General features: G+C 42.6%; 1 long non-coding RNA gene across 1 annotated transcript; it reads right to left on the reverse strand.

The window, feature by feature from the left end:
- Positions 1–9,557: 9,557 nt before the first annotated feature.
- LOC103626882 (uncharacterized) lies at positions 9,558–11,450 on the reverse strand. The gene is made up of 2 exons (XR_553228.4): positions 10,622–11,450; positions 9,558–10,531 (listed from the first exon to the last, which is right to left on the reverse strand). It is a non-coding gene; the product is annotated as an uncharacterized lncRNA (long non-coding RNA).
- Positions 11,451–12,729: the final 1,279 nt, after the last annotated feature.

Genomic DNA, 12,729 nt, shown 5'->3' on the forward strand with positions numbered 1-12,729 from the left:
GTCGGTTTCCCCTTCCCGTCGTGATGCCGAAGCTCTTCCACATATCGCTTCGTGATCGTCTCCGTCCCAGTTAAGCTTCGTCTTGACCATGCTTCTGTATACCCGCAACCTGATTTCTTATTCCGAAGATACCTGCTCGCATACTTAGAAAGCATTGTCAAATTATGTTTTTGAGGACCTTCGGAAGCCGAAGGCCCCCAACAGTAGCCCCTCGCAATATTAATTTGCTGGAATAATAAATTTATATTGCGACATGGACGAAGGCTTCGAGCCGAAGGTCCGAAAAAACACCTTCCCTTTGCTAGAATAGCAACAGTCCTTGACAAGCGGGACCCTCCAGTTTTCGACATAATGAGTGTATAAATACAAGGTCGCCACAATTTATTTGGCACGCTCCCTTGCCATCTGTTTTGCCTGCTCAAATAGTTTTCTGCCCACAAATATTTTGTTGCCTCCCTAGTTTTAAGCTTCGGAAGCGAGAGGCAAGAATTCCGAAGAGATGTCTGAGGAGAAGAAGGTTGTTGCCGAAATGAAGCTGAATCTTTCTGAAGAGATGCATCTGGGTTTTCTTCGATCTATGTCGAAGACTAATACAGAGAAGATCACTAAAGAAATTTTGGAAGGTTTATCTGAAGATACTGGTGACAGCAACAGCTATGATGCGGATAGTGGTGGCGAAGACTCCGAAGATCGACCTTGGCGACCAAGCCATGCGGTTTTCGGCAAATCAAGTATTAAAGAAAGTCATCTTGCCAACATGAGGGGAAGATATTTCCGGGATTTGTCTATTGTAAGGGCCAACGAGGGAGAGAAGACTTGCCCAACTCCTGAGGAAGATGAAGTTGTAATATTTCAAAGCTTCTTGAAAGCTGGACTACGATTTCCCCTGAGCCGTTTTGTTGTGGAGGTGCTGAAGATATTTGAAATCCACCTTCACCAACTTATCCCCGAAGCGATCATAAGGATGAATATTTTCGTGTGGGCTGTGAGGAGCCAAGGCTTGGAACTTGATGCAAAGAGCTTCTGCAATATACACGAATTGTTATACGAGACAAAACCCTGGGGTAAGGAACAATATCACAACAACTTTGGCTGCTATAGCTTCGGCTCTCGTTCTGGGTCAAGCTGCCCAGTGCCGACCTTTCGCAAGAGGTAGCCTGGCGATTGGATGACGGAATGGTTTTATGTGAAAAATGACTTGAAGTCTCGAGAAGATATAAAGAAGATTATTATGCATCCCATCTGGCAACGCTTCGGCCTGCGAAGGCCGAAGGTGGAAATGAATGAAGCAGCCGAAGAATGCCAGAGAGCCTTCGGAGTTGTTTGTTCTTTTATTGGGACGAGGGATTTAACACAAGAACATATTGCCTTCAGAGTGTGGCCTCTTGCGGATAATTGGGAAATGCCGAAAGAAACTATTAAAGAAACTGACGAAGGTGGGCTAATCCGGCTGAAGTACACATTCAAGTATGGAGACAAATTCGTTGAACCAGATGATGATTGGTTAAAGAGCATTGAGACTGTAAGTGATGAATTGCTTGGGGCATATTCGAAGGCCGAAGATACTGCTTTGTCAGCGGCCTTCGGAGGCCGAAAAAGGAAAAGACTCAACCGGGTATTTGATGCAATCGGGTTCGTCTACCCCGACTATCGCTATCCAATACGAGGGCAAAAAAGAAAAGACACAACTTCTGCGAAAGAAAAAGCTGCAGCTGCTCCTAGTGAGCCAGCACCGAAGAGAAAGAGGGTAAAAGTTCTCACACATCGGCCACGCTATATTGAACCAGCCACGGTGCCTGAATTCACCGGAGAAACCTCTTCGACCACCGAGGCTGAAGAGCCAACCCTGCTGCCAGAAGTCGCAGAAATGGCCGAAGCGCCAACAATAAAAGAATTGGAGGAACCAAAGATTCTGTTACCAGAAACCAAAGAGATGGCCGAAGCGCCATCGACAGAAAAGATGGAAGAAGCAAAAGCATCAACTGAGGGAGCAAAAATATCAGAAATTTTAAGTCCTTCAGTAGAAATTGAAGTAGCAAAAATTAAAAAGGGGCCGACAGTGACCCCAAAAAGAAAAAGAATGGTCAATGTGTTGGATGTTTTGGAAACAATTAAACTTCCAAGCACAACTCCAAAGAAGACTGCTGAAACTTCTGAGGCGCCTGCTGAAGTATCCGTTGCTAAGGCTCCGAAGCAACAAACTGTAATTGAAACTGGGCCTTCAGAACCAACCAAGGTAATACCTTTGGAAGCAGAAGAAGCAAGAATTGAAAAGGCAACTGAAGAAAAAATGTCAGAGCCTATTTTGGTCGAAGAAATTGACACTGTTGTCCCCGAAGCATCTTCCAAAACATACGATTATATTATGTGTCATGCTTCGGGGAAAAAGTTATCGGAAGAAGAAGTTTTTGAAGCTAATCACTATGCCAAAGAATTGAAATATCCGAGGGGGTCACTAGTATTCAATGGGACGGATGAAGAGGATTTCCTATACTGCCTCCCAGACAGTAAAGAATTATCCGTCTGCCGGGAGATGTCTAGAAGCATGGGGTTTCCGAAGCTCGAAGCTGGCTTAAGCGCTATGACGAAATAAGATCTCGCGGATAGTCTTGCGTACAATAGCCTGAAGGTATGGGAATTAGTCGTTTGGAAACTTTATAATTCGTAACTCATTCTTTTATTCTTATACAAACTATTTTTCATATAGGGTTTAATTCTAAGCAACGCATTGAGAGCACAAAAGAGTGCCGAGGACGAGAGCTATGAAATTGCGTTCAACAATCTACGATCAGAAGTTATTAAACTGAGAAACGAAGCTCTAGAAAAAGATAAAATTTTGCTTACATTGGTAGACAAGGTAAAAAAGGACGAAGCTGCTTCAAAGGTTCAGGCCGAAGCTCACAAACGTGAAATTAAAGATCTTCAGAAACAGCTAGCTAGAGCTAAAGAAGAACGTATACTTGAAGAGACAAAACGAGAGCTTAGTGACCAATTGGCCAATCATTTAGAGTTAAGTGTCAAAGAGCTTCGTGCCTCCCAGAGGAAATGCTATGTTAAATCCATAGAGTGCGTCAAAAAGATAAAATCTAGCTTCGCCAGCGTTGGCGCGTTTTCTAGTGAAGAGAATTTTTCAAGAGGCAATCCTGAAGGTCCCATGGAATGGATCAGTCACGAAGCAGAGGCCTTCGAGGAAATTCTGAACAGCCGCGGCGACATCTGCGCTTTTTCGGGTGCTAGAGGGGTTGCTACTGTTTTGGAGAAGAAAGGCTGCGAGCATGTAAAATCTTTAGCGCAGTCTGAAGCTACTTTGTCTACTGAAGACATTAAAGACCCCTCACCCGAAGCAAGCATGGTCGGCGGAAAATTCTTCACCGATATCTGGGATAACGGCGGCCGAGAACTGGCGCAAGAAATTATTCAAAGGAGTGAAAAAGGCATCCACGATGCTAGAAAAGTAGCGGAAGCTGCCGAAAAAAGTACAGAGCCCGAAGGGCACATAGGTATTAATTAGTGGTTTTTATCATGCTGTAATTTTTATTTCCAAACTCCGTTCTCGGTTTGTAATAGTAATATAGCCGTATCTTTTCTTCCCTCAGAAGCTGCTGAGGCATCTCTGGGCCCCCACCCGAAGGGGGACGATGAAATTAGACAAATGGCCGAAGTCATTATGGACAAGGTTGTCAACCAACTATTGAACGAAGCTGCAGAAATAGCGCTTAAAAAGGATTGAATGCCATTATAGAAACATTTGAAATGTAAAAATGTGTAATATATTGTAACTTTAAATGTAATATACAATCTATTTATAGTTTAATTCTTTACTATGCATGAAACTTTGCATACATACCATTTTTTTGAGCCTTCGGCGAAAAAACACCTTCCCTTCTTTTCATGCTTCGTGAAGAAAATCTTTTCTATAAGAATTTGCTTACTTCTCTGATAAAAAATGTCCAAGCTTCGTGAAATATTCTTCGAAGCTGTAAAAAAGTTTTGTGTTGCTTTTCCGATGAGGCTACACTTCATCTCGATTTGCCTTGTGCCTTAGCACGATTTTCTCTTTCCCAAAATATGTTCCGAAGGTCAATACTGTATCCCCTTCTTGTTCCAGATGCATTATGTTGTATGATGCTTATGTTATGCAAAAATGATGTGATGATGTTATGTTATGCAAAATGATATTTGTGCCGCAGATACATATCCCTATAATAAAGCACACACACTTTTTATATCAGCGCTGACTTTTCGCTGTAAGCCTCCCTTAGGAGCTTCTTCGCCTTTTACTTTCAGCGGAATCAGCGTTTATTTTTCGCTGTAAGCCTCCCTTAGGAGCTTCTTCGCCTTTTACTTTCAGCGGAATCAGCGTTTATTTTTCGCTGTAAGCCTCCCTTAGGAGCTTCTTCGCCTTTTACTTTCAGCGGAATCAGCGTTTATTTTTCGCTGTAGGTTTAGAAAACTTACACTGCGCTCCCTTAGGAACGACTTTTTACTGTTTCGAACAATTTGTACTGTGTCCGTTAGATCAATTTTTTGATAATTCAAAGGTCCTCCAAATCAGTATAAGTTCGTATGCTTCGGCAACTCAAGCCTATGGAAAAAACATATTTTTATTATGGTAAAAGACGAAAGTATTACAAGGAATTGAAATTCAACAAAAGACATTTAAACTCTTCATAATTGTTTCTTATTGACAAAAGGGAAATAGTGAATGTAGAAAATGCAAAAGAACTGCTGTTGAAGTAGGATATTTGTCAATAAATGTGCTTCGACTCTGCCACAGTGCTGTTGACTGTGCGAGCTTCGGACTCCTCTCTGAAATCCCCCTGAAGATGATTGTGCTGACTCCCTTCTGGCTGTTGTCCTCGCTGGATCGGCGGTGGCGGTGGAGGTTGCTGCCAGAATGCTTGGGATTGGCTCGCCGAAGCAACAGAAGCTGCAGGGTGGTTGCCTACATATTCTGGAATATAAGGTGAGTGATACGAAGCAGTATGCATGACCTGCTTCGGCTGACTCTGTTGCGCTACTGCTTCCGCTATTTCCTTCTGCTTCTGGATGGTAACATGGCACATCCTGGTAGTATGGCCCTTGTCTTCACCACAGAATAGGCAATATATTTTTCTTGGCTGGTCTCCAAACCTTCCCCCGAAGCCCCTGGCGCCTCTGCCCCTTGGCGCTGGCAGCCGAAAAGAACTCTGCTGTTGGGCCGAAGCTTGTGAAGAGTGTTGTGGTCTTTGCTGCTAGCTCCCTCGATCATCAGTTTGAGCAGAGTTATGGATTGACCTAACATGCCTCGGGTGAAATCTTCCTCCGAAGCCCCTGGTCATTTCAGAGAACCTGAATGCTTCCTCCCTTCTTTGGCGGAAGTCATTGTCAGCTCGAATGTATTCGTCCATCTTCTGGAGCAGCTTCTCCAACGTTTGTGGTGGCTTCCTGGCAAAGTACTGCGCTGATGGTCCCGGCCGAAGCCCCTTAATCATGGCCTCAATGACAATTTCATTGGGCACTGTCGGCGCTTGTGCCCTCAGGCGCAGAAACCTTCGGACATACGCCTGAAGGTACTCTTCATGGTCCTGAGTACACTGGAAGAGAGCCTGAGCGGTGACTGGCTTCGTCTGAAACCCTTGAAAGCTAGTTATCAGCATATCCTTCAATTTCTGCCAAGAAGTGATTGTCCCTGGCCGAAGAGAAGAGTACCAAGTCTGAGCAACGCTCCTGACGGCCATGACAAAAGATTTTGCCATGACTGCCGTATTGCCACCATACGAAGATATCGTTGCTTCGTAGCTCATCAGGAATTGCTTGGGGTCTGTATGACCGTCATACATGGGGAGCTGTGGTGGCTTGTAGGACTGGGGCTATGGTGTAGCCTGCAATTCTGTTGAGAGAGGAGAAGCATCATCAAAAGCAAAGTTTCCATGATGGAAATCTTCATTCCAGTCGTCCTCATTGTGGAAGCCTTCCTGATGAAGCTCTCTGCGTGGAGGCCTTCGGCTTTGATCATCTTGAACAAGATGACGGACCTCTTCGGAAGCTTCGTCTATCTGTCTCTGAAGATCAGCTAGACGAGCCATCTTCTCCTTCTTGCGTTGCACCTGTTGCTGAAGGATCTCCAGGTTTTGGATCTCCTGATCCAGGTCATCCTCCGGAGGTGTTGAACTAACAGCCTTCCTCTTCTGGCTTCGGGCCTCTCTAAGAGAAAGGACATCCTGATTGGGATCCAGCGGCTGTAAAGTACCAGCCCCTGTCGCTGAAGCTTTTTTCGGCGGCATGACGAAGGTGATGCTTGCCGAGTGTTCAAGACTCAAAAAATGGAAGTGAGTTCACCGGAGGTGGGCGCCAATGTTGGGGACTTGTTCTTAAATGCTATGAATTAAGAACAAGGCAACACAAAATGTTAAATGTTAATATCCTTCGTCCTTCGAAACATTATTTCCCTAAGGACATAATGATTTTTGGACGAAGGTTATGAAGGACATACCTTCATAAGCATAAAATATAATAATGAGAAAGGAATCATATGAAACATATAAGTTAACATAAACGGTTATGTATTATTGACAACCCATTTCTATTTTATTATGATGACGGAATAGAAATAATATCAAACTACAAATGTACCTTCGGCTCGTGAGAAGGTAAAAGTACAAGTGTGACGCAAAAGTCAATGCCAAATCAGCGTGAACAGTACGGGAATACTGCTCATCTATTTATAGGCACGGGTCGCAGCCCATGCAAAATTACATTAATGCCCTTTACATTTATCAATGAACCTATAGTAATTCTTCGAGGTCTAGTTTGGCTTTTCATCTTTAAGTCGGTTTCCCCTTCCCGTCGTGATGCCGAAGCTCTTCCACATATCGCTTCGTGATCGTCTCCGTCCCAGTTAAGCTTCGTCTTGACCATGCTTCTGTATACCCGCAACCTGATTTCTTATTCCGAAGATACCTGCTCGCATACTTAGAAAGCATTGTCAAATTATGTTTTTGAGGACCTTCGGAAGCCGAAGGCCCCCAACACATAGGAACCACTAGATGAAGCAATCATAGTGCACAAAGTAAAAACAACATTATGACGCGTACGTAAAACATGATGATCAATATATGCATCATCATGAACATTACGAGCATTATGAGAAACATTCTTAACATGAGAATCTAAATAAGAATGGTTCTTCTTTTCATGAACAGAATGTGAGCTACTAGCCATAGGTGCCTTTCCCTTCTCCCTAGTGAAGTCGGCGGCCTTTTGGCTCTTTGTGTCCTTGGTTTCATTTTGGAAACCAAGTCCATCCTTAATGAATGTTTGTCTACCAATGGTGTAGGCATCCCTAGCAAATTTAAGTTTTTCTACTTCATTGTTGCAAGTTTTAAGTTGAACATTTAATTGAACAATTTCATCATTCAACATTGCAATAGTATAAGCATGATCATTGCAAGCATCAATGTCAAAATCCTTAACCCTATTGCAAATAAATACATGCTCCAAAGTTGAACTAGTTGCATTCAACTTTTCTATTCTAGCATTTAAATCATTATTTGCATTTTTTGAGGCTATAAATAGTAGCATGACATGAAGATAAATTACACAGAAGCCTTTCATTCTTCTCCACTTCTAAAGCAAGAGATTTTTCAATTTCTACAACTTTATCATGTTCCTCATAAAGCAAATCCTCTTGCTTTTCTAGCAACCTATCCTTTTCATTAAGGGCATTAATTAATTCTTTAATTTTGTCGGCTTTACATATATCAAAGCCCTTAAAAAGATTGCAATAATCTACATCATCATCAGATTCCTCATCACTGGAGGTGTACTTAGGAGTGTCATGTGTATGTACCTTCTTTTCCTTAGCCATAAGGCATGTGTGTCGCTCGTTTGGGAAAAGAGAAGACTTGTTGAAGGCAGAGCTGACAAGTCCTTTGTCATTGGAGTCGGATGAAGAGCAATATGAGTCCCATTCCTTGCCAATGTGCGCCTCGCCCATCTTCTTTCTATAGAACTTCTTCTCCGTATTCCCTTTCTTGTCTTGGTCCTGGTTATTCTCATTATTGGGACATTGAGTAATAAAATGATCAGACTTACCGCACTTTAATCATGAATGCTTTCCCCTTGATTTGTTCTTGCTGGGGTAGTCCTTGTGTCCCTTCAAGGTGGTATTGAAACTTTTAATCAGGAGCGACATCTCATCCTCGTTAAGGCCAGTCGCCTCAACTAGTGCCACATTGTCGGGAAGTGCTTCCTTATTGGTCGTTGCTTTAAGTGCAACGGGTTGCGGCTCGTAGTGAGGATGAGGTCTGTTGGCGATGTTATCGACGTATCTTGCTTCCTTTACCATCATGCGCTCACTCACAAACTTACCAAGAATTTCTTTGGGTGACATTTTGGTATACCTGGGGTTTCCGCGAATAAGATTTACAAGATGAGAATGACTAACATTAAATGACCTTAGCATGAGGTGCACGATGTCATGATCCATCCATCTTGTACTCTCGAGGATTCCGATCTTGTTCACTAGGGCCTTGAGCCTATTATACATGTTAGTTTGCTCCTCACCCCTCTTCATGGCAAACCTCCCCAGCTCACCTTCCACCAACTCCATCTTGGTGATCATTGTGGCATCGTTTCTCTCATGAGAGATTTTGAGGGTGTCACATATCTCCTTGGCATTGTCCAAGCCACTAATTTTGTTATATTCATCTCTACATAGAGATCCTAAAAGCATAGTAGTGGTTTGGGTATTTTTATGAATTTTCTCATGAATATAAATAGCATTATCACTACTATCAAAATGCATTCTATTTTTTACTACTTCCCAAATGCTCGGATGAAGAGAAAATATATGACTACGCATTTTATGACTCCAAAAAGAATAATCTTCCCCATCAAGAGTTTAGGTGATATGTAAAGCCCAAAAAATTTGTACAAGGAAAAAACAAATAAAGAAATAAAATAGTAAAGTGAGATATCTCAAATTATACCCGAGCTTTGAATTTTGAAGACTGAATTTTGAAAACCAAGAATTAATTTAGAAAAGAAATAATAGAAAGGTTTACTGTCCAACTAAATGATTATTCATTTTATTAAATAATACACTACAAGCATTTATTTAAATGAGTATTAAATTTAGATGACTCAAATCTAGACTAGACTTATTAAATGAGTTTTAAATGATTATTCATTTCATTAAATGATTATTCATTTCATTAAATAATACACTATAAGCATTTATTTACGAATGGCTACTGTGTCTTCATTGGGTTCCTCAAAAGACCCATCATCCTCCATATCCCCTCCATCATCTAAACCACAACCTAAATCCTTTAACAACTCAGATATTGCATCATCTTCTGTAGGATGCTCGCTAAACTCATCATCATTGTTACCATGATTCACAAAAGAGGACGAAGCTTCTCCATGTAAGGTCCATGTTGTGTACCCTTTTAGAAAACCATCACATATCAAGTGTTCTCGCACTTCACTGGCCTCTCTCCAAATGAGTTAACACACTTCTTGCAAGGGCATAGTATCTTATTTCCTATTGCTGAATGTCTAAATGCAAAAGCTAGAAAACCATTCACCCCTTGTTTATAAACCTTTGTCTCCCTACATACAGTTCCTATGTTACATATCAATATAACTATAGAAAAACATAAGAGTTGCTATGAAAAGTTGCTTTGTACCTAGCCTCACTTGTGATCCATGATTTATCCATACTCTTTATGTAGGATTTGAAACGACTTTCAACTCGAATCTAATATCATATAAGCACAAAGAACACAGTTGCATACTATAGTCATGTCCATACATAAACAACCATGAAATAAACATACAAGCAATATTAAAAAGAAATAAATCACCACGCAAATTTTCTAAAGAGGTATAGAGTATAAGCACATGAGAAAGAAATATCGAGTTTAGAGGATCATAGATGATAACCAGCTGAATAGCGAAGATTCCTTGCCTATTTCCTAACACGTCTTGAAAAAACAATTCATAACTACTTTTAAAGTAAATAAACCAACCCAGTAGAAAGGAAGCTTTGATTAAAAAAATAGACATGCTATGACAAGGATTAATAACTTAGATCACCTAGGTGTGCCTGCACTGGGCACTGGCGGGCGGCGGCTTGCACTGGCGGCTTGTGCAGAGCAGTGTAGTGGGGCTTGCGCAGAGAGCAGAGCAGCGCAGTGGGGCTTGCGCAAGAGGGAGGAGGGGGCCGGCGCTGCCTTGGGTTTGTGCGCTCTGCTCGGAGGCTGGCGGCTCTGTGAGGAGGCCAGGAGGGGGCCGAGCTAGCGAGCTCTCTGCGTCGCGTCGTGTTTGTGCAGACTGCAGAGGGAAGAGGGAAGAGGGAGGAGGGAGGGAGGAGGGGGCCGGTGCCCGGCGGCGTACCTGGCGTCCTGGCGGTGAATTCCCTCCCCGTCTTCACGGACGCAGCGAACGTCCCGCGTGTGGCGCGGAGGTGCCCAGCTGGCGTAACCAACTCTCACCTCGACTGCATATAAGTCGGCACGCGCATCCAAGGGCTACGACTCCAGCTCTGTTGAGATTGGGTGAGGAAGAAAGTTAGATCCCGCCATTGCCGTGAGAGGGGTGAGTGCAACCGAAGTCGCTCCCTAGCTCTACCGACGTTTGCTGGCTTTCGTGTGATCGCCGGAGGGCCTGGATCTTGTTCGAGAGAGTGGATGGGTGCGGGAGCTCTCTGGGCTGGAGCAATTGCCCGACAGAGCAATTCCACCGCCGCAGAACTGCCTATGGCCATGGACGAGCTTCTACGCGCACAGTTCACGGTGAGAACCTTTCCTCCAATCTCGCCTTTGTCTTTGCTCCATGTAGCATCTTTCGTTTGGGAGTTCTGGGTGCCGGGTCGTGGGTTGTGGGGGCCTGGTGATGGCGCCGCCGTAGGAAAGGCCCACGCCGTCGACGTGGGCTCGGGTAGCAGTGTGGAGAAAGGAGATAGACGTGTGCCGATGATTTGTTTATGAACGGTCCAGATTAGAAAAAAATAACGCTGTGTGGGCGGACATCATGGTCGTTGGATCGGCTATGAGCGGGTGGGATTAGATCATAGGATAACGGTTCGACAACGTGATCTGATCCTTCGGATCTAGATCTGGCGGTCCAGGATTTTCTGTGTTGCGTCAGCCGCGCACATTATCAAATGAGACCCTGAAGTATTTCAAAAATAATCCTCCATCCAACCCAGGGTAAAGACTACTGGAATGGGGTCCTGGAATTTAGGGTTTGGACCCTGAACTCTCGTGATTTTGTTCCCTCGGTCCAAATTCTATTAAATTCCATGAATAAATCCCAGAAATTGATTTTTAGGTATAAAAATAAATCCAAACACTTGTAAACTTCATAACTTAATTATTTTAACTTTGATTTTCTCCGTTCAAGTTGTGTTAGCTTCGTATAAATATTTGCTATGCAGTAACAACATTAATTATACCATGTCTCATACTTTTATAGTTAGATATTTATGTATCCTATGTCTACTAGATTAACTTTTCTAAACCAAAGCTAACCTATCCATAATTATAATTTGATTAAAATATGATCTCCAGTCAAGTTATAATTAAGATTAAGGTTGAGTTAATTATTCATAAAATATTCTCTCATATGGTGTGTACTAATCAATTTATAATATAGTTTAATATTTGGACCACATAGATCTCCCATAAATTATAACTTTGTAACCATAACTCCGATCTTGGTGGTTCTCGATCCCACGACCTCGTAGCAACGCGTAGATTATTATTATGTAGTTTGTTCTTATGTTTGGTGTGATGTCAAATTTGTATATACCATGTTTGTTTGTATTGCTACAACTAGAAGTGAGGTCACGAGAATCTGAAGATCATCCTAGTACCTGTAATCTCAAGTCCAGGCAAGTTGTGCCCTTGATCACTTTTATTTACCCAATAATGTTCTTTATAATCATTTTATCATGCACAGGCTTAATTTTGATGGGACCCAATAGGTCACCCTAGTTTGGTTATCTTTACACCTTGTTTACCCCTGAACTATTTGTTTTATGGGACCCAATGGTTTTGGGATTAATATTACATTATGTTCATGTTCCAATTATACTATTATTTTATTGTTCATGACAAGATCATTATATTAATTGGAACATGGAGCTTAACTTGAGAAACACGTGCCACCACAAGGGTGGAATGAGACGCCCATGGCCGACTAACTAGGAAAGCTAGTGGAGGACTACCTTACCCGATAGGGGCAAGGGCAGTAGGGGAGTAGGCGTGTAGGGAGGTTCTCGAGTTGATTTTGCTGTGATGGCGGTCACACGGGGGATTCCTGCATTGCTCTTCCTAGAAATTGTAGCGGGTTTTCTAAAGCTAGTGGAACTTTGTAAAGGCCTCGTAGTGGATCCCTAGCCATTCACCTCAGAAGTGTCTAAGGGCCTTGCAAACCCTGGCGACATGGTATACATGACTTGTGGGTACAGGGTACAACCTCTGCAGAGTGTAAAACTGGTATACTGGCCGTGCTCGCGGTCATGAGCAGCTCAGGACTCTCGCATGATTAATTTATGGAGTTAAATTCAATTTGTCATATGTGTTGCATCGCGGGTGTTGTTATCAATTTTGATCTATTATTACTCTAGTTTGGTATCTACTTACACTTAGTAACTGCTAATAAATTTTTGACCATCTTTAAAAGCAATGCTCAGCTTTAACCATTCTCTTTGGTAAGCCTTACACTTCACATGAGCTC

This window comes from Zea mays, chromosome 5, assembly GCF_902167145.1.
Source record: "Zea mays cultivar B73 chromosome 5, Zm-B73-REFERENCE-NAM-5.0, whole genome shotgun sequence".
Lineage (NCBI taxonomy): Eukaryota > Viridiplantae > Streptophyta > Magnoliopsida > Poales > Poaceae > Zea > Zea mays.